This window comes from Bos javanicus, chromosome 6 (genome assembly GCF_032452875.1).
Source record: "Bos javanicus breed banteng chromosome 6, ARS-OSU_banteng_1.0, whole genome shotgun sequence".
NCBI classification, from domain to species: domain Eukaryota; kingdom Metazoa; phylum Chordata; class Mammalia; order Artiodactyla; family Bovidae; genus Bos; species Bos javanicus.
The window spans coordinates 62,739,826-62,765,549 of record NC_083873.1 but is presented as its reverse complement, the minus strand read 5'-3'; positions in this window follow the sequence as shown (position 1 = coordinate 62,765,549).

Here is a 25,724-nt window from a genome sequence, read left to right as displayed (position 1 = left end):
TCTCATGATGTACTCTGCATAGAAGTTAAATAAGCAGGGTGACAATATACAGCCTCGATGTACTCCTTTTCCTATTTGGAACCAGTCTGTTGTTCCATGTCCAGTTCTAACTGTTGCTTCTTGACCTGCATACAGGTTTCTCAAGAGGCAGGTCAGGTGGTCTGGTATTCCCATCTCTTTCAGAATTTTCCACAGTTTATTGTGATCCACACAGTCAAAAGCTTTGGCATAGTCAATAAAGCAGAAATATATGTTTTTCTGGAACTCTCTTGCTTTTTCCATGATCCAGCTGATGTTGGCCATCTGATCTCCGGTTCCTCTGCCTTTTCTAAAACCAGCTTGAACATCAGGAAGTTCACGGTTCACATATTGCTGAAGCCTGGCTTGGAGAATTTTCAGTATTACTTTACTAGCATGTGAGATGAGTGCAATTGTGTCGTAGTTTGAGTACTCTTTGGCATTGCCTTTCTTTGGGATTGGAATGAAAACTGAACTTTTCCAGTCCTGTGGCCACTGTTGAGTTTTCCAAATTTGCTGGTATATTGAGTGCGGCACTTTCATGGCATCATCTTTCAGGATTTGAAATAGCTCAACTGGCATTCCATCACCTCCACTAGCTTTTTGTAGTGATGCTTTCTAAGGCCCACTTGACTTCATATTCCAGAATGTCTGGATCTACATGAGTGATCACACCATCATGATTATCTTGGTCTAGAAGATCTTTTTTGTACAGTTCTTCTGTGTATTCTTGTCACCTCTTCTTAATATCTTCTGCTTCTGTTAGGTCCATACCATTTCTGTCCTTTATTGATCCCATCTTTGCATGAAATATTCCCTTGGTATCCCTAATTTTCTTGAAGAGATCTCTAGTCTTTCCCATTCTGTTGTTTTCCTCTATTTCTTTGCATTGATCGCTGAAGAAGGCTTTCTTATCTCTTCTTGCTATTCTTTGGAACTCTGTATTCAGATGTTTACATCTTTCCTTTTCTCCTTTGCTTTTCACTTCTCTTCTTTCACAGCTATTTGTAAGGCCTCCCCAGACAGCCATTTTGCTTTTTTGCATTTCTTTTCCATGGGGATGGTCTTGATCCCTGTCTCCTGTACAATGTCACGAACCTCATTCCATAGCTCATCAGGCACTCTATCAGATCTAGGCCCTTAAATCTATTTCTCACTTCCACTGTATAATCATAAGGGATTTGATTTAGGTCATACCTGAATGGTCTAGTGGTTTTCCCTACTTTCTTCAATTTAAGTCCGAATTTGGCAATAAGGAGTTCATGATCTGAGCCACAGTCAGCTCCTGGTCTCGTTTTTGTTGACAGTGCTCTTATAAAACAAATCTCACATAACTCTTTTCTTTCTTCCACATGAGGATATAAGAAGAAATTTTTGATCTTGAGGAGAATTCTCATGTGACCATGCTTGCATTTTGATCTCAGACTTCCAGAATCTATAACTGTGAGAAATACATTTCTGTCATTTATAAACACCCAGTCTGTGGTTTTCTATTGCAATCAGACAGACTTACAAAACTTACTTCCAAGACTTGCAGTCAATATTTAGTTTAATTTTTCTTAATAATAGAGATTTCCTCAAAACGCCAATAAATACACAGTAATATCACCCTTCTTTATTTTCACCTTTGTTACTCTTTTCTTCTACTATATTACCAAAAATAAAATCTTACTACACCATGAAGCCATCTGTGAGGTAGTCAAAATAGTAGCATTAAGCAATGCTATTAAAAGTTTTTTTCTGATCTTCTCTAAATTTATTGTTTTTATACCTTATACCAGAGGTATTTCTGTCCCTCTCATCTCTTTTTTACTATGAGTGGCAGAAAAGTGTGATGTTTCTAAAACTAGATAGGTTTGCATTGAAACCCATGTTTCAGTGTTTTATTTCCAGTTCAAAGATGTTAGACAAGGATGCTAATTTTTACCTTTCTTGCCCTACCTTAGGGTTCTCAAATTACTTGGGTATTTTAAAACTACTGATCATAGTTCAACAGGAGGGTAGTGGGCAATGCATAACTTTTGAAAGAATGACACAGTTGTTGAGGATAAGACATAAACTGGTTAGAACCAAGTAACTCCCAAATGGTGAGAGATTTGACTTCCAGTAGATCTTGAGTCTCATTATATGCTCATTGTAATTTATTAGTAGGCTAAATGACACACTGCCGGGTGCCATGACAGTTCTGAGGCTGACCATAAAATGGGAAAAAGTGGGTGGTGGCTCAGTTTCTGGAAATCCTTGTCCCTTCCTTTAAATAGTTGGAATAATCCTCACACTTGTTAGCCTATGAAAATACCCAGCCCATAAAAGCTAACCACCCTATATTTGGGGGCTTCTCTTGTCTTCTGAAAGGACCTGTACTCTGTCAGTGGAGTGTGTATCTCTCTCAGTAAATCTACTTCTTATCTCTCACTTTGCATTTTGCTAAATTCCTTCTGTGATGAGACATAAAGGACCTGAGCTTCATTAAGTCCTGTGACCAGGTGTGTAATAATTTCAGCTGGGAGATTGTCGGTCTGAGATCCTTCTTAAGTTGGAGATTATGGGTTCAAATTCCATCTAAGGTGTGAAAACAAAGCCTAGAACAGTGTACCTGTTAAAAAGACATAAGGAAAAGGTACATAACAGAGTTCTTGGTCACTTAGTGTCAGAAAAAAAATTAGAAATAAACGAGGGTCGATCAGATTTAATTTTAATGGTGTCTAAAGAAAATAGAAAAAATATTAATGTTTATGTGTTAAAAATTATTATTTTTTTTAGTTTATAAAGATCTTAGAGGTAAATACAGTGTGTGTCTTTTGTGATGAAACTTTGCCTAGTATCTGCTTTCTGAGTTTCCACCCCACCCCACCCCACCCCACCCCCCGGAAATCATGCTTCATATTATTAACATCCACTCAGTAATTTTGTTTTTTTATTTACTTTCCATGCTATGCTGCAAGGTACTAGTAAGTACCACTATCAAGGACTTAAACTCTTAAAAGAGGTAACACTGCATTTCAAGAAATATGTATATTTAAAGGATGCTCTCAAACATCTGGTGACCTTTCCTCCCTCTCCTCAGTCACTTGCTTACTAATGGTTGGTACAGATTTACAGCCAGCAATGAGACTAAAAATTTTAGGGGACACAGCTATTACTTTATCTTCATAGAATGCTTAAACCTCGTGAATGTATGGGATTTCTTTTTCTTTTTAATTTAATTTAATTTTTTAACTTTACAATATTGTATTGGTTTTGCCATATATCAAAATGAATCCACCACAGGTATACATGTGTTCCCCATCCTGAACCCTCCTCCCTCCTCCTTCCCCATATCATCCCTCTGAGTCATCCCAGTGCACCAGCCCCAAGCATCCAGTATCGTGCATCGAACCTGGACTGGCGACTCATTTAATATATAATATTATACATATTTCAATGCCATTCTCCCAAATCATCCTCTTTCACTTTCATCAAGATGCTCTTTAGTTCTTCTTTGCTTTCTGCCATAACGGTGGTGTCATCTGCATATCTGAGGTTATTGATATTTCTCCCAGCAATCTTGATTCCAGCTTGTGCTTCATCCAGCTTGGCATTTCACATGATTTACTCTGCAGAGAAGTTAAATAAGCAGGAAGACAACATACAGCCTTGACGTACTTCTTTATCAATTTGAAACCAGTCTGTTGTTCCATGTCCAGTTCTAACTGTTGCTTCTTGACCTGCATACAGATTTCTCAGGAGGCGTTCAGATGGGATACCTCCTGGTATTCCCATCTCTTTAAGAATTTTCCACAGTTTTTTGTGATCCACACAGTCCAGAAAACAGAGGTATATGTTTTTTCTGGAATGCTCTTGCTTTTTCTATGATTAAATGGGTGTTGGCAACTTGATCTCTGGTCCTCTGCCTTTGCTAAATCCAGCTTGAACATCTGGAAGTTCATGGTTCACATACTGCTTAAGCCTGGCTTGGAGGAGTTTGAGCATTACCTTGCTAGCATATACTGCTGCTGCTGCTAAGTCACCTCAATCGTGTCCAACTCTGTGAGACCCCATAGACGGCAGCCCACCAGGCTCTGCCGTCACTGGGATTCTCCAGGCAAGAATACTGGAGTGGGTTGCCATTTCTTTCCCCAATGCATGAAAGTGAAAAGTGAAAGTGAAAAGTGAAAGTGAAGTCAGTCGTGTCCAACTCGTAGCGACCCAATGGACTGCAGCCCACCAGGCTCCTCCACACATGGGATTTTCCAGGCAAGAGTACTGGACTGGGGTGCCATTGGCTTCTCCAGCTAGCATATGAGATGAGAGAAATTATGCAGTAATTTGAACATTCTTCAGCATTGCTCATTTTGGGGATTGGAATGAAAACTGACCTTTCCAGTCATGTGGCCACTGCTGAATTTTCCAAATTTTCTGGATATTGAGTGCAACACTTTCATAGCATCATCTTTTAGAATTTGAGATAGCTTAATTGAAATTCAATCACCTCCAATATCTTCGTTCATAGTGATGCTTCCTAAGGCCCACTTGACTTTGCCTTCCAGGATGTCTGGCTCTAGGTAGGTGAGTGATCACACCATCATGACTATCTGGGTCATGAAGATGTTTTTTGTATAGTTCTTCTGTGTATTCTTGCCGCCTCTTTTAATATCATCTGCATCTGTTGCTGCTGCTGCTGCATCTTTTAGGTCCATACAATTTCTGTCCTTTATTGTGCACATCTTTGCATGAAATGTTTCCTTGGTATCTCTAATTTTCTTGAAAAGATCTCTGGTCTTTCCCATTCTATTTGTTCTCCCTATTTCTTTGCATTGATCACTGAGGAAGGGTTTCTTATTTCTCCTTGGTATCTCCTGTCCCATCGCTTCATGGCAAATAGATGGGGAAACAATGTGACAGACTTTATTTTCTTGGGCTCCAAAGTCACTGCAGATGGTGATGGCAGCCATGAAATTAAAAGATGCTTGACAGAGGATGGGATGGCTGGATGGCATCACTGACTCGATGGACGTGAGTCTGAGTGAACTCCGGGAGTTGGTGATGGACAGGGAGGCCTGGCGTGCTGCGATTCATGGGGTTGCAAAGATTCGGACATGACTGAGCAACTGATCTAATCTGATCTGCTCCTTGGGAAAAAAAAAAAAAAAAACTATGACCAACCTAGACAGCACATTAAAAAGCAGAGACATTACTTTGCCAACAAAGGTCCATCTAATCAAAGCTATGGTTTTTCCAGTGGTCATGCATGGATGTGAAAACTGGACTCTAAAGAAAGCTGTGTGCCCAAGAATTGATGCTTTTGGACTGTAGTGTAGAAGAAGACTCTTGAGAGTTCCTTGGACTATAAGGAGAGCAAACCAGTCAATCCTAAAAGAAATCAGTCCTGAATATTCATTGGAAGGACTGATGCTGAAGCTGAAGCTTCAATACTTTGGCCACCTCATGCAAAGAACTAACTCATTTGAAAAGACCCTGATGCTGGGAAAGATTGAAGGTGGAAGGTATCAGGAAGCATTTAACAGGAGGCTTCCTGTGTGCTGTTTTGGATCTGTCAGGAATTCTCTATTCCTTATTAATTCCTGAATATTCAGGAATTAAGAGGAGAGGCAAGCCTTTCCCAGGGGCTGAAGAATCCAGGCATTTCCTTCGCTAGTTTTTCCATATGGTGATAAGTACCCTCTTCCTTTTTATGAACCATATGGTAAAAGTGATTATTTACAACTCTCTCTCTCTCTTTAATATGGATCGCCTATGTTTTGTAAGTCTGGAATTTTAATCTCTATCTGTGCTAGAATAACTACAGTATATATGCCCACACCATGTTGATTAAAATACCTTTGCTCCATCAGAGCTTTAGTCCCCTTGTCTTGCTTCCTCTCTCTCTCTCTCTCTCTTTCTCAGGCTATTTCTTTGGAGCGCAGAGGTTCTCTAAGTTCACTTTCTTGCCTGGGCTTCTAAGACCCTCTCTAGAAGGCGCTCTGCACCTTCACCCCATTGAGGGGGTGCCTGAGGCCTCCATGAACAGAGCAAGCCCTGTGTCAGGGACTTTATTGGCTTTCTGTGTAAACCAAGGAATATCAGCCTCTTTCTCTCTCTTTTACTTTCTTATCAGTTGACTCCGGACCACCAAGTTCCGGTCCATTAAAAGACCTCAACAAGAGGAGACAGGGATGACATAGGATAAGATGGTTGGATGGCATCACTGACTCAATGGTCATGAGTTTGAGTAACCTCTGGGAGTTGGTGATGAACAGGGAAGCCTGGAATGCTGCAGTCCATGGGGTTGCAAACTGTCAGACAGGACTGAGCAACTGAACTGAACTGAACTGGCTTCTGAAGTGTATTCAAGCGCTTAATATACATTTCTTAGGTTCTTATTACAGCAAGTAAACATAAATAGGGGCTTCCCTGGTGGCTCAGACTTTTCAGAGTCTGCCAGCAAAGTGGGAGACTCTGTTTCAGTCCCCATGTCCAGAAGATCCTCTGGAGAAGGAAACAGCAACCCACTGCATTCTTGCCTGGGAAATCCCATGGATGCAGCAACCTGGCAGACTACAGTCCATGAAATCAAAAAGAGTCGGACTCGACTGAGCGAGTTCACTTTCACTTTCAAACCCAAATAGAACGCAAGACATTCCAGAAAATAAAAGCCTCAAAAATATGCAAACGTCACTTTGGCTTTCTCACTGGATGATTTAGTTCAATTCTCTGTTTCATTTGTTGCTTATGGAGTATGTTAATACTTATGGAATTGTGTGTCTCTATTCCAGACTCTGTGCTAGGATATGTAATTAAATGAAGAAGATATATCTCTGCCCCTAAAATACATGTAGCCTGATGGAGCAGGTAAATGAGTAAAAAAAAATATTAGATACTGAATATGCACAGAGAGCAATTTGGTTAGCCACAGAACAATCAGCAAAGTTTTTGGTGAAAGAGAAAGCTAAAATTATCATCTCTATTCTTATTTTGATGATTCTCTAATTTTACAATTTTTATATGTCTACAAATTGAATTCTGGAAGACTACAAAAATTTTCATAGGAAGTAGGAAATGTGTTTACAGCGGACTAGCAATGTTAGCATTCAGCCATGGTGTAGGGTAGAAAAGATATAGAGTTGTATTATTAGAGAAAAGTAAAGATGATGAGAAAGGAAAATGACTATATGGGCTCATATTTTATTTTTACAGAAATGGTAATACTGATGATTTGGGAAAGCACTGACAAAGAGGACTGAGGTATTAAAATGCTGGTAATAGTGAGATCTGAATGTCTAATGAGCTGTTTAAAACATGTTAGGAAAGGCTGAATTAATCATAACACACATATGCATAAATGTACACACAAAAAATAAAAAGCAACATTAATCACAGTTTAGAAATATGGATGGTAGACCCAAGTTACTTGAGAAGATTTAGAAAACTTGTAGAAAGATAGAAAACAAAATAAATTAAGACAATGAGAGAATACAGGAATATCCCAATATTTTTTCCTCTAAGAATTTGTTTAAACTTCATAAATCTTGATGGTGGAGCAAAAATGTGTGCAAGTTCTGTTTGTTAAATTTAGAACAAAGCCAAATTCATTCTAAAGTGGAGGTTCTCTAAATTTTGATAATAGAAGCACTTTATACTCTTTAAAATTGATGACTATTTAAAAACTTTTATTTGGAGAATTATATCTAACAATATTACTGTATTAGAAATTTTAAAAATATATTTATTAATGAAGTTATTTAAATATTCAAAAATGAATCTATTGCATGTTAATATATGTAGCATATTTTTATTAAAATATATTTTTCAATGTTCCCCCAAATTGAGAAGAGTAATACTGTATGGCATTTCTGTATATTTATTTCTTTGATACCTAGATGAATAGAAGACAGGTAGATCCTCTCACTTACTCCTGTGGTCAATGTATTTCAATATATTTTGGATGGTATCCACAAATAAAATTTGGTTCCCACTGATATACAGTTAGAAAAGAGGGTAATACTTTAATAGCTTTGTTCAATAATTTGAGATATTCTTCCTTGATAGTACATCAAATTTTTACATGTAGCAATTATTATAAGTTAATTGCAATTGAGATTCTGAAAATATTTTAATAACATTTTAAAATTTTCATATTGTTACAATGTAATTAAAAATTATAAAATTCAATAAAAAATGTATTGTCCCTTTTGCAATTTGAATATCTTTTACCTTTGTATAATTTTCTGACATCATTTACTGATTGTTTGGAAAATATTGGTTCACTAAATGACGCAAGTCTTCAAAATGTGGGTACATTCCATCATACGATTTAAAAATATTGTATTGTTGATATAATCATCAAACTCATCAGAATATTAAAGCTGTCAGACTTACAATGGTGCAAACAAGTTTTCAAAAATTCTAACTTTTGCTTGAAAGTTTGAATTTTATCATTAGCAATAAGTCCTGTCAGTTCTTTTCCTTGAAGTGACAGGCTTATTTGATTTTTTTTTTTTTTTACAAACTACCTGCTCAGTACCCAAATCTGATTAACCAGTTTATCTGTCAGTTGTTTTTTAAAGTAAAAATGGTATCCTATTAAAAAAATGACTATTCAGGTCACAATCAACAATTTTAGAAGTGCATTTCCTCATATATATCTTGACATATGCCAGGCCACCAACAATTTCACAAATGATACTTTTTCACCTTAACCCAATATCAATAAGATGATAAAGACAAATAATGTCTTACTATTATTATTAAAATAATTTTGACCTAGTAGCCTTGAATATGCCTCAGAGACTCCCAGGATCCACCAACATACATTGTTCTAGACTGATAAGTAGTACTAATACACAGCACTAAAGCAGGAAAAAGAAAATACATATATATGTTTGTATATTTATGTGCGTGCATGGATTTACATCAGTTTAGATCAGTTCAGTCGCTAAGTCATGTCCAACTTTTTGCGACCTCATGGACTGCACCACACCAGGCTTGCCTGTCCATCACCAACTCCCAGAGCTTGCTCAAACTCACGTTCATCGAGTCCATTTGTAAATGCATGTGCTATGGACTGAACTATGGGAAAACAATGGAAATAGTAACAGATTTTGCTTTCTTGGGCTCCAAAATCACTGCAGATGGTGACTGCAACCATGAAATTAAAAGACACTTGCTTCTTAGAAGAAAAGCTATGACAAACCTCAGATCAGATCAGTAGCTCAGTCATGTCCGACTCTTTGCGACCCCATAAATCGCAGCACGCCAGGCCTCCCTGTCCATCACCAACGACAAACCTAGAGAGCATATTAAAAAGCAGAGACATTACTTTGCCAACAAAGGTCCATCTAGTCATACCTGTGATTTTTCCAGTAGTCATGTATGGATGTGAGAGTTGGACCATAAAGAAAACTGAGCACCAAAGAATTGATGCTTTTGAACTGTGGTGTTGGAGAAGACTCTTGAGAGTCCCTTAGACTGCAAGGAGATCCAATCAGTCCATCCTAAAGGAAATCAGTCCTGAATATTGATTGGAAGGATTGATGCTGAAGCTGAAGCTCCAATAATTTGGCCACCTAATACGAAGACCTGACTCATTAGAACAGACCCCGGTGCTGGGAAAGATTGAAGGCAGGAGGAGAATGGGACGACAGAGGATGAGATGGTTGGATATCATCACCGACTCGATGGATATGAGTTTGGGTAATCTCAAAGAGTTGGTGATGAACAGGGAAGCCTGGCATGCTGCAGCCCATGGAGTTGCAAAGAGTCGGACATGAATGAGTGACTGAACTGAAGTGATGGACTGTACTGAGTCCCTCTAAATTTTATATGTTGAAATTTTAACCTCCAGTCTTATAGTATTTTGAGATGGGGACCTTTGGAAGGTAATTAGTTCATGACAGTGGTGTCCTCATTAGAGATTGGTATCTTTATAAGAACAGACAATTCTCTCTCTACTATGTGAAAATACAAGAAGAAGACAACAGTTTGCAAGCCAAGAAGAGGGCTTTCAACATGCTAGCACTCTGATCTCAGACTCTTCATTCTCCAGGACTGTGAGAAATAAATGTCTATTGTTTAAGCCATCCATTTTATGTATTTCAATATAGAAGCCCTAGATAACTAATACAACATGCCTATACTCAAAGTTTTATTATTCTCACTTATTTATAAGCATTAATAGAGGGATGTGTATGTGTATAGAATTTGCAAATATCCTGAAGTATTTTATAGGTGATGCTTAGGAAGAATCTTAATTGGCTTCTCTTCAAATCCTTCATATTGGCATAACAGTAGGAAATTGGTTACTGTACATCAGAATATAAAATGAACAATAATTTAGAAAGAGTCCTATAGCGTTGAGTGCACACCTCACTTATGACAAAAGTTAAATAATGAGACATAATCACTTCGTGGGCTAACGTCCATGCTAAGATGGGAACAATAGAAACTATTATACAGGATGGTAAAATGGACAGTTTCATCAGAAGGAAGGATATAAAGTTGAAGCTAGGCAGACAAGCATTTATTTCAAAAACAAAATTTTGTGTGTCACTATGTGCTGGACATTGTTAGTGATAATAGGATTACAATTGTAAACAATACTGACCTGTTCTCTGCCCTTCTAGGGTTTGCAGTATAGTGAATGCTACAGATAAGTGACAAGCATCAGTATAAAGTGAGACAGGTGGGATGAGGTTAACAGAAGGCCATTATGAATGGTTATTAAAGGGTAGTAATAAGTGGATTTTAATTGATGACATGCTAGGTCAAGATTATGATTTGGTCAAAAGTATATGAAATTGTTAGGAGGGAATACCGGCTGAAAACTAGAACAGAAGGAAGAAAGATATTATTATACTCTAGGTAAGAAATTACCAGTTCTAAACACACAAGCAGGATTGAAAAAATAAGGACATCAACATAGCAAAGCCACAGATTGGATTCCTTAATTGAATGTAAGCCCTGGGAGATATAGAAGGCTGACTTTTCAGTCAATATCCTACTTGATCTTCTCTTTGTTTGTTTAGTTGCTAAGTTGTGTTTAACTCTTTTGTGAACCCATGGACCATCACGGTCCTCTGTTCATGTGATTTCCCAGACAAGAATACTGGATTGGGTTGCTATTCCCTTCTCTAGTGGATCTTCCCGATGTAGGGATTGAACCTGTTTCCTGCTTGGAAGGCAGATTCTTTATCACTGAGACACCAGGGAAGCCCCTACTTGATCTTTTCTCCTCTAGTTTAATTTCCATTTTCCAGAAAACCATTTCTGTTGTTTATTTGGTTGGTTGTTTGTTTTGCATGCCTGCTGGACTGCCTTCTTCAGGACCATCTTATAATGTGACTACCCATCTCATTCCTCCAATGAAAACCAAATCCTACTTACCGTGTGCCATGGCTCTTTCTATCTGCCTTAATTTTACATTTCTCACTGTGCATCATATTTTCTTATGTATCTGTCTTAACAGAGTCAAAGTGAGCCTCTGTGATAGCAATGTTTCTACCAACAGCTAAACTGTTTGGACTTACATTTTGGCCTTTTGAAACTTATTCGGGGAATTCTCTATCATTCCTACCCTAGGAAAGAGAAATAATTTGTAGACATATTTAGTAGACTCCTGAATGCATTTTTCATACTGTTCATGGGGTTCTCAAGGCAAGAATACTGAAGTTGTTTGCCATTCCCTTCTCCAGGGGACCACATTCTGTCAGACCTCTCCACCATGACCTTCCAGTCTTGGGTGGCCCCACACGGCATGGCTTAGTTTCATTGAGTTAGACAAGGCTGTGGTCCATGTGATCACATTGGCTAGTTTTATGTGATTTGCCCTCTCGCAACACCTACCGTCATACTTGGGTTTCTCTTACCTTGGACGTGGGGTATCTCTTCACGGCTGCTCCAGCAAAGTGCAGCCACTGCTCCTTACCTTGGACAAGGGACACGGCAGCTCCAGCAAAGCGCAGCCACTGCTCCTTACCTTGGACGAGGGGTATCGCCTCATGGCCGCCCCTCCTGACCTTGGACGTGGAGTAGCTCCTCTCAGCCCTCCAGCGCAGCCGCCTCTCCTTGGACGTAGGGTTGCTCCTCTCAGGCACTGCCCTGACCTCAGGCTTGTGGTAGCTCCTCTAGGCCGCTGCCCCTGACCTTGGACAGAAGACAGAAATGGTATGGACCTAACAGAAGCAGAAGATATCAAGATGAGGTGGCAAGAATACACAGAAGAACTGTACAAAAAAGAGGTTCACAGCCCAGATGATCACGATGGTGTGATCACTCACCTAGAGCCAGAATGTCAAGTGGTCCTTAGAAAGCATCACTACGAACAAAACTAGTGGAAGTGATGGAATTCCAGTTGAGCCATTTCAAATCCTAAAAGATGATGCTCTGAAAGTGCTCTACTCAATATGCCAGCAAATTTGGAAAACTTAGTAGTGGCCACAGGACTGGAAAAGGTCAGTTTTCATTCTAATCCCAAAGAAAGGCAATGCCAAAGATTGCTCAAACTACTGTACAATTGCACTCACCTCACACGCTAGTAAAGTAATGCTCAAAATTCTCCAAGCCAGGCTTCAGCAGTAGTGAACCATGAACTTCCAGATGTTCAAACTGGTTTTAGAAAAAGCAGAGGAACATGAGATCAAATTGCCAACATCTGGTGGATCATCGAAAAAGCAAGAGAGTTCCAGAAAAATATCTATTTCTGCTTTACTGACTATGCCAAAGTCTTTGACTGTGTGGATCACAATAAACTGTGTAAAATTCTTCAAGAGATGGGAATACCAGACCACCTGACCTGCCTCTTGAGAAACCTATATGCAGGTCAGGAAGCAACAGAACTGGGCATGGAACAACAGACTGGTTCCAAATAGGAAAAGGAGTACATCAAGGCTGTATATTGTCACCTGCTTAGTTAACTTATATGCAGAGTACATCATGAGAAACACTGGGCTAGAGGAAGCACAAGTTGGAATCAACATTGCGGGGAGAAATATCAATAACCTCAGGTATGCAGATGACACCACCCTTATGGCAGAAAGTGAAGAAGAACTAAAGAGCCTGTTGATAAAAGTAAAAGAGGAGAGTGAAAAAGTTGGCTTAAAGCTCAACATTCAGAAAACGAAGATCATGGAATCTGGTCCCATCACTTCATGGGAAATAGATGGAGAAACAGTGGAAACAGTGTCAGACTTTACTTTTTTGGGCTCCAAAATCACTGCAGATGGTGATTGCAGCCATGAAATTAAAAGACGCTTACTCCTTGGAAGGAAAGTTATGACCAACCTAGATAGCATATGCAAAAGCAGAGACATTACTTTGCCAACAAAGGTCCATCTAGTTAAGGCTATGGTTTTTCTAGTGGTCATGTATGGATGTAAGAGTTGGACTGTGGAGAAGGTTGAGTGCCGAAGAATTGATGCTTTTGAACTGTGGTGTTGGAGAAGACTCTTGAGAGTCCCTTGGTTTGCAAGGAGATCCAACCAGCCCATCCTAAAGAAATCAGTCCTGGGTGTTCATTGGAAGGACTGATGCTGAAGCTGAAACTCCAGTACTTTGGCCATCTCATGCAATGAGTTGACTCATTGGAAAAGACTCTGATGCTGGGAGGGATTGGGGGCAGGTGGAGAAGGGGATGACAGAGGATGAGATGGCTCGATGGCATCACTGACTTGATGGATGTGAATCTGAGTGAACTCCAGGAGTTGGTGATGGACAGGGAAGCCTGGTGTGCTGTGATTCATGGAGTCGCAAAGAGTCGGACACGAGTGAGCAACTGAACTGAACTGAACTGAATGCTCTACATATACTAAAGCTTCATAGAAACAGATTTTAAATGATTGTTGAAAATCATCATTTTCAGTAAATGTAAACATTCTCTTTGTCTCTGAGTTGAAAACATTTTCAAAAAATTGAGAATTTATGTATATAGTAGTTCAGTTTGGCCTACAAAGTTCAGTGTATTTCAGGATAATTGGTCATGAATAGCAAAGTAATGACTGAACTGTGATTGAGTGTAACACTTAAGTAAAGCATGCCTGTAAAACTGTTCAATATAATAGCTAATTGTCCCACCTGGAATAGCACACAACAGTTGAAAATGTTCTGATAAAACTGTCTGCTAACTCACTCAACAATGGCTTTTTGCAACTTTGAATCATATTTCAGTAAGCCAAACCAAGTATCTGAACCAACTCAATTATTCTACAATGTTTAGTGAACAGATGAAATAAGCCAACTCACATTAGATAAAATAAAACCTAGATACAGGAAGCCAAACAGCTGGACCATCTTACTGCTACCTTCATATTAAGAAATAACAATGAGAGATTACTTTATGTTTATATATTTCTTTTAATTGTGTTAGAAACTCTGATGTAGCACATATGTAAAATCTCATTTTCAGATGGTGGATTTTTGACAAAGGTTAAAACTGATTAATATCAAAATAATCATATATCAACGATAACCTGTATCACAATAATAGGACCAATGAAAAATTCTAAAATTTTATAAGTATTCTTGTGTTTTGTGTGTTCTATTGAATCTGAAACTTGTAACCATCCTGTGAGGTAAACTAGAGGTAAGTTATAGATGGGGAGTTAAGTCTTAGAGAAGTCATCTACCTAATGTCACCCAGAGCTTGATGGTAGATCTAACTTTAAAATCTACGGATTTTTATTCCAAATCCAGTGTTCTAATCTCTAAATCTCACTGACTTCTCAAAATAATAATAAAGATAATTACAAAGGAAATACTGTTGCTATTGTTTACTTGCTAAGCTGTGTCCAACTGTTTTGCCACCCCATGGATGGTACCCCATCAGGCTCCTCTGTCCACTGGATTTCCCAGGCAAAAATACTGGAGTGCATTACCATTTCCTTCTCCAAGGATTGTCCCAATCCAGGGATGGAATTCAAGTCTCCTGCACTGGCAGGCAGGCAGACTCTACCACTGAGCCACCTAGGAAGCCCAAGAAAAAATTACCTTATCTTATTCAAGAGTTCTAGCTAAAAGAATGTGTTGGATTCAACAATTGAGGAAGTAAAATGAAGTAATAGTTGATGGGCAAAAAGAGAAGTATTGGAAATAGTAACAATGAACAGAAAATGGTGGAACAATAATGATGAAGAGATCTTCAAAAGAGAGTTGAGTGCAACATGTGAAAGCATTATACTAAAATTGCAAGGTCAATGATTTTTATTCTTATGTAGGAAATTACCTCTATTCTCTTCCAGATTACAGCTGCAACTCATGGCCAGTCATTTGAACCAAATTTGATCTTTTGATTCTTCTACTGAAAGTGTAATTTCAATGTCCTCAAAGAAGACAGTATGGGTAAAGTATGCAGTGCAGCAGGTCAGAGAAGGACTAAGCCTTGCCTGGGTTCCAGTCCTGGCTCTTCCACTTGATGGTTGAGTAACCTTGGCCCATTTACTTAAAACTATTGCCTCTCAATTTTCTCATCTATAGGTTAAAAGTAATAATAGAACCTACCTAATACAGTGGCTGTGATTATTAAGATAATAATGTAATGGTTAAGAACAATGTTTGACAGAGCAAACAATGATAGCAATCATTGACTCTGTACACAAAACAGAAATATTAGACTACTGTAGGGCAGTTGGCATATATGGGTTGTAAAAAGGTCAAGATTTGTTTGTGCAAAAGACAATGAAAAAAAGAGATACAGAGATGAACAGTGCAGTACAGTCTCCAGATGATAGTAGGAATGAAGGAATAAGATGATATTTGGATACCGGGAACCTAAGAAGCAGACAGGGAAAAAAAGAAATAAGAAAGAAGAATTCTTGTCTGGCAGGAATTCAGGAAGTTGAGCTGAAGTTAAGAATTAAGTTAAGGAGCATATTGTTTTGTGCCTTTCTAGAGGACATTTTATGGAAGAATTCTTAATGATCAAACGTGCATGTAAATGCATAACGTACACAGAGCTAACCAAATGGATTTTAGTAAGAAAAAATGTAAATCAATTGATATTCCTTCTGCATAGATTTCTCAAGTATCTGCCCCTCCCTAAAACCTCTCCTCTCAAATTTCAGTTATTCGGGATTTTTAAAAATTATAATGTATCATTATAGCTATCCTTATAAGAAAAATAATGAAATCAGGCTGATTTAAAGAAAATTAGTCTAAGAATTAAATTGTGAGGTATTATCAAGATTGTCTTTTAAATGCAAAATTATAAATTAATTAATGAGTCTATATCTCCAAAAATTGATGTTCCATCCTTTTTTTAAAGATCAACCTGTGATATCGACAATAGCTAAAGAAGAATCTTGAAACATTGTACTTTTAAAAAATGCTCCTGATTATTAATGTGAAGGATTTGAATCAAAGTCAGTGATAATTATTCATTTGTAAGGATTACAGTTTCAATTAATTATCACTGCTTTTCAGAAGGTGATTTTTATAATTAGAAACAGCGGCTACTGTTAGGTCATTAATTCAGATGAAATGTAACTTCGTTCAATTACAACCACCCATAGGAAGGAAATTTTTCAACTAAAGTATATTCGCATCACACACACAGTAAAATTAAGTTCGCTTTGTTATCCACAGCATGTACTAAAAGCTCAACTCTGAATGATGCTCCTCCTTTTCATCCTCCTCCACTTCACTTCTCTTGAGATAAGATTTTGACCTCTGGGTCTTGGAACCAAGCAAGATATATTGAGATCTTTGATCTCATTACCATGTTTTGCAATTCATTTTTCCTGTTCCCATCTAGTTAAAATAGATTAGTACTCATAGATATTAAGTTACAAAGCCCAGGTCAGTGCACTAAGATATTGCAAGTCAAAGCAAGCATTTAATTCTTGATTTCATTTAAATAATTATTGAAAGATTGGAACAAAAGGACCTTGAGAGGTTATTTAGTTGATCTTTTACATCTCAGGCAAAATTATACCTCAATTAGGTGCATAATAATCTTTTTCACTTCTAAGAGATTTCCAGAAAGGGACTTTAAACTCTATCTTGGCATCTTATTCTGGTCTATAAAAACACTCAATATTGCCTTAATCTAAGATTTAAATTTCTAACTTCGTTCTACCACTTTATCTTCAGAAGAAGTCACAGGACGATTTTTCTCTGTAATAATCTCAAGTTTTTAAGATTTTTTTCCAGTTGCTTTCTTTCCTTCTACTTCCTCTTTTGCATTCTCAATTCTACTGTGAAAGAGTCACTTGTAAAAATATTCTAATACATTTCAACAATATATCAGTGCCAAACAATAAAAAAAATAATCTGACTCACAAATATTTGTTTAATCCTTAGTTGCACACTCCTTTTCTAAATGTAAAAACATTCATGATATTTGTTACAAACTCCAGATAGCTGGATTGTAAGAAATGATGATAATTAAAATGCATGCTTTATAAAATATATATATAATGTATATGTCAAAATTTTGGTTCCTTGAGTTTTATGTGCCCTTCCTTGCATCTCTAACCACTAGGAACTTTGTGCAAAAGGTAATTTAAAGCAAGTATTAAGAAAATATGTTTTATATTGTATATATTAAGAAAATATTTTTATATTTATATGTTTTATATTAAAGCAAGTATTAAGTATATACTTGCTTTAAGTATTAAAGTATTAAGTATTGCTAACCTCAACCTAGCATGGCTGCTATGACAGGGCCAGAGCAGGGCCAAGAGGAGCTACCCCATGTCCAAAGTAAGGAACGGTGGCTGCACTTTGCTGGAGTGGCCATGAAGAGATAGCCGATATCCAAGGTAAGAGAAACCCAAGTAAGATGGTAGGCACTGAGAGAGGGAGTCACAGGGCAGACAGACAGAAACCACAATCACAGACAGCTAGCCAATCTGATCACACAGACCACAGCCTTGTCTAACTCAATGAAACTAAGCCATGCTGTTTGGGGCTACCCAAGACGGCCGGGTCATGGTGGAGAGGTCTGACAGAATGTGGTCCACTGGAGAAGGGAATGGCAAACCACTTCAGTATTCTTGCCTTGAGAACCCCATGAACAGTATGAAAAGGCAAAAAGATAGGGCCTTGAAAGATGAACTCCCCAGGTCAGTAGGTGCCCAATGTGCTACTGGAGATCAATGGAGAAATAACTCCAGAAAGAATGAAGGGATGGATCCAAAGAAAAAACAACACCCAGTTGTGGATGGGACTAGTGATAGAAGCAAGATTTGATGCTATAAAGAGCAATATTGCATAGGAACCCGGAATGTTAAGTCCATGAATCAAGGCAAATTGGAAGTGGTCAAACAGGAGATGGCAAGAGTGAACATTGACATTCTGAACATAATGAACAGGAATCAGCGAACTAAGATGGACTGGAATGGGTGAATTTAACTCAGATCATCATTTTGTCTACTACTGTGGACAGGAATCCCTTAGAAGAAATGGAGTAGCCATCATAGTCAACAAGAGTCCAACATGCAGTACTTGGATGCAATCTCAAAACCGACAGAATGATCTCTGTTCATTTCCAAGGCAAACCATACAATATCATGGTAATCCAAGTCTATGCCCCAACCAATAACACTGAAGAAGTTGAAGTTGAACAGTTCTATGAAGATCTACAAGATCTTCTAGAACTAACACCCACAAAAGATGTCTTTTGCATTATAGGGGACTGGAATGCACAAGTAGGAAGTCAAGAAACACCTGGAGTAACAGGCAAATTTGGCCTTGGAGTATAGAATGAAGCAGGGCAAAGGCTAACAGAGTTCTGTCAAGAGACCGCACTGGTCATAGCAAACACCCTCTTACAACAACACAAGAGAAGACTCTACACATGGACATCACCAGATAGTCAACACTGAAATCAGATTGATTATAGCCTTTGTAGACAAAGATGAAGAAGTTCTATTCAGTCAGCAAAAACAAGACTAGGAGCGGACTGTGGCTCAGATTATGAACTCTTTATTGCCAAATTCAGACTTCAGTTGAAGAAGGTGGGGGAAACCAATAGACCATTCAGGTATGACCTAAATCAAACTGCTTATGACTATACAGTGGAAGTGAGAAATAGATTTAAGGGACTAGATCTGATAGAGTGCCTGATGAACTATGGACGGAGGTTCATGACATTGTACAGGAGACAGGGATCAAGACCATCCTGACGGAAAAGAAATGCAAAAGGGCAAAATGGCTGCCTGAGGAGGCCTTACAAATAGCTATGAAAAGAAGAGAAGCAAACAGCAAAGGAGAAAAGGAAAGATATACCCATTTGAATGCAGAGTTCCAAAGAATAGCAAGAAGAGATAAGAAAGCCTTCCTCAGTGATCAGTACAAAGAAAGAGGAAAACAATAGAATGGAAAAGACTAGAGATATCTTCAAGAATATTAGAGATACCAAGGGAAATTTTCATGCAAAGATGGGTTCAATACAGGACAGAAATGGTATGGACCTAACAGAAGCAGAAGATATTAAGAAGACGTGGCAAGAATACACAGAAGAACTGTACAAAAAAGATCTTCACGACCCAGATAATCACGATGGTGTGATCACTCACACTCACCTAGAGCCAGATATCCTGGAATGTGAAGTCAAGTCAGCCTTAGGAAGCATCACTATGAACAAAGCTAGTGGAGGTGATGGAATTCCAGTTGAGCTATTTCAAATGCTAAAAGATGATGTTGTGAAAGTGCTGCACTCAATATGTCAGCAAATTTGGAAAACAGTAGTGGCCACAGGACTGGAAAAGGTCAGTTTTCATTCCAATCCCAAAAAAAGGCAAAGCCAAAGAATGCTCAAACTACCGCACAGTTGCACTCATCTCACACCCTAGTAAAGTAATGCTCAAAATTTTTCCAAGCCAGGCTTCAGCAATACGTGAACCGTGAACTTCCAGATATTCAAGCTGGTTTTAGAAAAGGCAGAGGAACCAGAGATCAAATTGCCAACATCCGCTGGATCGTGGAAAAAGCAAGAGAGTTCCAGAAAAACATCTATTTCTGCTTTATTGACTATGCCAAAGCCTTTGACTGTGTGAATCACAATAAGCTGTGGAAAATTCTGAAAGAGATGGGAATACCAGACCACCTGACCTGCCTCTTGAGAAACCTGTATGCAGGTCAGGAAGCAACAGTCAGAACTGGACATGGAACAACAGACTGGTTCCAAGTAGGAAAAGGACTACGTCAAGGCTGTATATTGTCACCCTGCTTATTTAACTTATATTCTGCGAGTACATCATGAGAAACCCTGGACAGGAGGAAGCACAAGCTGGAATCAAGATTGTGGGGAGAAATATCAATAACCTCAGATATGCAGATGACACCACCCTTATGGCAGAAAGTGAAGAAGAACTAAAGAGCCTCTTGATGAAAGTGAAAGAGGAGAGTGAAAAAGTTGGCTTAAAGCCCAACATGCAGAAAACAAAGTCATGGCATCTGGTCCCATCACATCATGGCAAATAGTTGGGGAGACAGTGGAAACAGTGGCTGACTTTATGTTTTCTGTGCTCCAAAATCACTGAGGATGGTGATTGCAGCCATGATATTAAAAGATGCTTGCTCCTTGGAAGGAAAGTTATGACCAAACTAAATAGCATATTAAAAATCAGAGACATCATTTTGCCAACAAAGGTCTGTCTAGTCAAGGCTGTGGTTTTTCCTGTGGTCATGTATGGATGTGAGAGTTGGACTATAAAGAAAACTGATGTCCAAAGAATTGATGCTTTTGAACTGTGGTGTTGGAGAAGACTCTTGAGAGTCCCTTGGACTGCAAGGAGATCCAACCAGTCATCCTAAAGGAGATCAGTCCTGGGTGTTCATTGGAGGGACTGATGTTGAAGCTGAAACTCCAATACTTTGGCCACCTGATGCAGAAAGCTGACTCATTTGAAAAGACCCTGATGCTGGGAAAAATTGAGGGCCAGAGAAGAAGGGGACGACAGAGGATGAAATGGTTGAATGGCATCACCGACACAATGGACATGGGTTTGGGTGGACTCTGGGAGTTGGTGATGTACAGGGAGGCCTGTCATGCTGCGGTTCATGGGATTGCAAAAAATCGGACACGACTGAACTGAACTGAACTGAACATCAGCCTAGGTTTGAGACAGTCAGAATGGGAGAAAGATGATATTTGAGGACAGTCTTATATGTAAATATGAGAGAGATATTCTCATACATTCTTTCTCTGTACTTTTTTCTTTTTCTCATACTCATTTCTAGAGTCATACTACTTTTTTAACAACTCCACCCTATCCGACCTAGTAGCCATATTCAAGGTTGTCAGTGTCCCTTGAGATATAGTTACTTGTGATGCCATGGTAAATTTTGAATTTCAGAGTATGGTCTAAATCTTTGCCAATTTGAATTCTGAATAAAAATAATTTCAGGGTTCAGCATTAACAGTGTTGGAAATGACCAGTCTTTAAAATTCATGAAAGCCTAATTGTTTGCATGAAATTTTCCACACCTTGGAAGACAGGCCAACCTAACTCAGAGAAACTTGCAAAATGTTATAAGGAATTACAAATATACTAACTTTCATATGTCATCAACCAATTACATACTTCGGTATAACTTCATAATTTAAAAAACCAAAAACAACAAAACTTGGATCCTAAGCATAGAAAACCTTATCTACAGAGTCAGATTGTTGTGCTTATCTCTGCCCTTTGTTCAGCCTTATCTCATGTTCTTCTTTAACCTCATAGCTTTTAGCATTTTGTGCTTTTTAGGATCCAACTATTAAAGAGGAAGATACTGAGCTTTATTAAGTATCTTGATCCTCTATGCCAGGCCTTAAAAATCATCTGAATGTGTATAATTTTCCAGGATTTATGAAATAGTTCAAGGTTGGGAAATGTGTTATTTTAACAAAGGTGTTCTACTTAATTGTCTGGAAAAGAAAGTAACTATGGTTGGCATTTCAAAATCATCTTGGTTTACAGATAAGTTTGTAAAGAAGAAAGTTGGCCTTAGTTTTCAGATACCCGTATAACTAAGACCAGTATAATACAACAGCTAGGAACTCTTAGGAGAGTGTTTTTCTCAGTCTTAAACTAGGACTGGGGGCTTATTTATTGAGAAAAATAAAGGGAAAAAATGTTAAATGATAAAAACATCCATGTGCAAATTATTCAACTATTATTATTAAAATAAAACTTATAGGTTTATTAAAGCATTTACTGTATTTGTCCAAGATTTATTTCAATTTCATATTACCCTTATAGTTTTCCAAGAATACTTTATGCACATATTTGTAAAATATTCCCAGGTGAAACTAGGCATAAAGAATCCACCTGCCAATGCAGGAGACATAAGAGACATGGGTTCAAACCCAGGTTGCAAAGATCCCTTGGAGAAGGGCAGGACACCCCACTGTAGTATCCTTGCCTGGAGAATCCCATGGACAGAGGAGCCTGGCAGGTTCCATGGAGTTGCAAAGAGTAGGATATGACTAAAGTGACTTAGTACACACACGTGCAATAAGTATTTAATTCAAGTTAAAGGACAAGTATTTGATAAATTTCTTATATAAGTAATGTTTAAAAAATAAATTACACTTTTCATATATCAGGACATAGTGCTTTAACATAAACAAACACTAAACATAAAGGCATCCATGGTTTCTTTTAGTTGTCAAAAAATTGTACACATGTAAGAGTTAAGAATTGTATGATTTGCATAGTGGGAAGTCAATAAACATGTTTTAAGGGATTTTTAAAAAGTGATAGTTAAGCAAATATTCAAATTTTACATAGTGAAAGTGAAAGTTGCTCAGTTGTGACCAACACTTTGTGACCCCATGGACTGTATGCGACCCCATGGACTGTATGTGACCCCATGGACTGTATGCGACCTCATGGACTGTATAGTCCATGGAATTCTCCAGGCCAGAATACTGGAGTGGGTAGCCTTTCCTTTCTCCAGAGGATCTTCCCAACCCAAGGATCAAACACAGGTCTCCCACATTGCAGGCAGATTCTTTCCCAACTGAGCTATGGAATTCAACAAAATCTTCACATCGAAATGTATAGTTTTAAAGTAATTTATGGATATATTTTAATCAATATATGCTAGGTAAATTTTTATTTCCTTAGAATTCTCTTTCATTAAAGAAATAACAATATGAACATTTGTGTTTGTTTTTTGTTTTTTGGTTTTTTTTAATTTAATTGGAGACAAAGAGAATAGTATTCTGATGAAATTGTTTCCTTGATGTAGATAATGATAACATCTTTTGCTTAATTTTTTTGAAAAAATAATCAAACAGCATCACTAACACTTTTTAAGATTAAAATAAATTTTAGCTGTCAAAGTCTGAATTGCTTAGAAAACTGGATTTATGGCAGACTAACAAGCAGGTCACATATGAATTTCATATATAGCTTCTTGAAGTTGTAAATTGAAGAAAAATTATTCAAATTGCTTGAAGAAAATATGCTATTCTGTTTATGTTAAAAACTGTGAGCAAGACAACTTAATGGAAACTTGGTACATTGCTATATTGCTTCAAGCTCCTTTAGTTATAAAGCTGAAGAGATATTTAATTATAAGTTCTAATAAGAATATCCATGTGAAAAAGGGAAAATGTAATTTTTTTAAAAAGTTCAGACATATTTAAGGAATAAAGGGAAATAGAAGACAAAAGCTAGGAAGATATGTCTTTCTGGATTCTTAAAAATTATAACTATCTTTTGATTTACAAAGGTGTGAATCTAATAAAATATTTTATATGAAGATTCAAAAATGTTTAAGCCACTAAAATTGTTTTCATTGCCAAACTGATTAGTCAATTAATTAGCACTTCCATGTTATCTCCTCTATTGAATCTATTGATATTACAATGACCCACTTGTGAACTGACCTTACTGATGAATAACAATTTTCCTGTTAGAGCCAGAGGGAGAGGGCGAACTGGTTGGGGGTGAAAGTCTAAAGAATGAGCACTGTTAGCTATTCCAGGAGGGGAGTAGAAGAGATGCCTCAGGAAGGACCCTAAACCTTGAGCCCCTGGGAACCCTCAGGATTGCCGTAGACAACTGTTGACTCCAAAAATGATCATATCCTATTCAGTGGAAGTAAATGAGGAGAAACTAAAATGGTTTCCCTTATGATGTTTCTTTAAAAAAAAACAAAACCATAAATTGCTGCTGATGATGATAATGTTAATGGTTAACATTAATTTTAGAGTCTTGCATATTTAATACTTTAGGGTTTAGTCATAAGTCATAGCCATAGCAAGATAGAGCATCCATTATTGAACAATGCAGTCAAAGTGAGTCATGTGAGGGGGTATTATTATTACCCAAGATAACTAGGTCCTGGTAGACAACAATAGGATAGCCCATGAAAGCAAGAAAACACACAACCCTCCCCCCCACCAAAAAAAAACCAAAAACAAAAACAAGAAAACAAACAAAAACAGGCACAAACAGCAACAATAAAACAGAACTCCACAAAAGTCAACGAATCTTTAAATACAGAAGCTGTTTATGTAACTAACCATCTTAACCACCTCTATCTAGAAGAATCATGTGTCTTAAAAGAAGGGAGGTTTAACAAGAGAAACAATGACTGAACATGGAGCTTGCACAGCTAAAACCTGAGTGCTGTTAACCTTGGCCCCTTGACTGAAATTAAGTACATTTTTGTTAATCCATAACTTAGAGCAAATTTTGTTAATCCATAACTAGAGCAATTGTTTCCTTAAAGTGGCTTGATATGTCACATACTATTCACGTTATTATTCAAGTGATTTTCTTTTTTGTTAAATTTTATTTATTTTAATTAGAGGCCAATTACTTTACAATATTGTATTCATTCAATTCAATCCCTTCTCATTCCTTCTACTAAAAGAAATTCTGAGTGCACCTTTTCAAAAGTATAATCTTCTGGATTTCCATGCTTCTCTTCCTACCACACTTTCTCCATGTTTATGTGGAGTCAATTGAAATTTCATGCAAAGATGTTTTTCTCAGTCTTGACATTCATCTGCCTTTCTGCATCATGGTTTCTCAGGGTAGCTGATACATGTCAGTCTCAGATTTTCAATGTACTCAACTTAATTTTCAACTTAAAGACACATTAAACTTATTATGAAGCTTGGTGGCAGTGGTGGTTTAGTTGCTGAGTTGTGTCTGACTCTTGTTACCCTGTGGACTGTAGCCCACCAGGTTCCTCTGTCCATAGGATTCTCCAGACAAAAATACTGGAGTGGGTTGCTATTTCCTTCTCCAGGGGATCTTTCCAAACCAGTGATCGAACCTGGGCCTCCTGCATTGCAGGCAGATCTTTACCATCTGAGCCACCAGGGAAGCCCCTATTATGAAGCTTACTGCATTCAAAACAGACCTTTCACAATACCCTTTGCTTTTTAAATATAAATAACTTTTAAAAAAGAAGAGTTTTGCCTAATTAAGATGTTTAATAAGCTTATAGGTAACTTATTCAATTCTGTTAACTCCAAGCTTGGAGAAAAGTGCTGAAAACCGGTTAGGTTTAGGCTGGTATAACCTCATTTTCTCTTTCTATTTCCTATTGCACCACCTATGTGTTAGCCACCTGTACACAAAGAGAGCTTTCCAGAAACTTAAGTCTATATAATTTGATAAATAACTGGAATATATATTCTCTGTTTGGCACTTTAGATTGCATATGACTGGCAACATTTTTTCATGTTTCTACAAGATCATCTTTTGACACTGAAAAAATTTCTGATGACAAAAAACAAACTGCATACTTGGTAAGTCAGGGAAGACTATCCAGATGGTAAA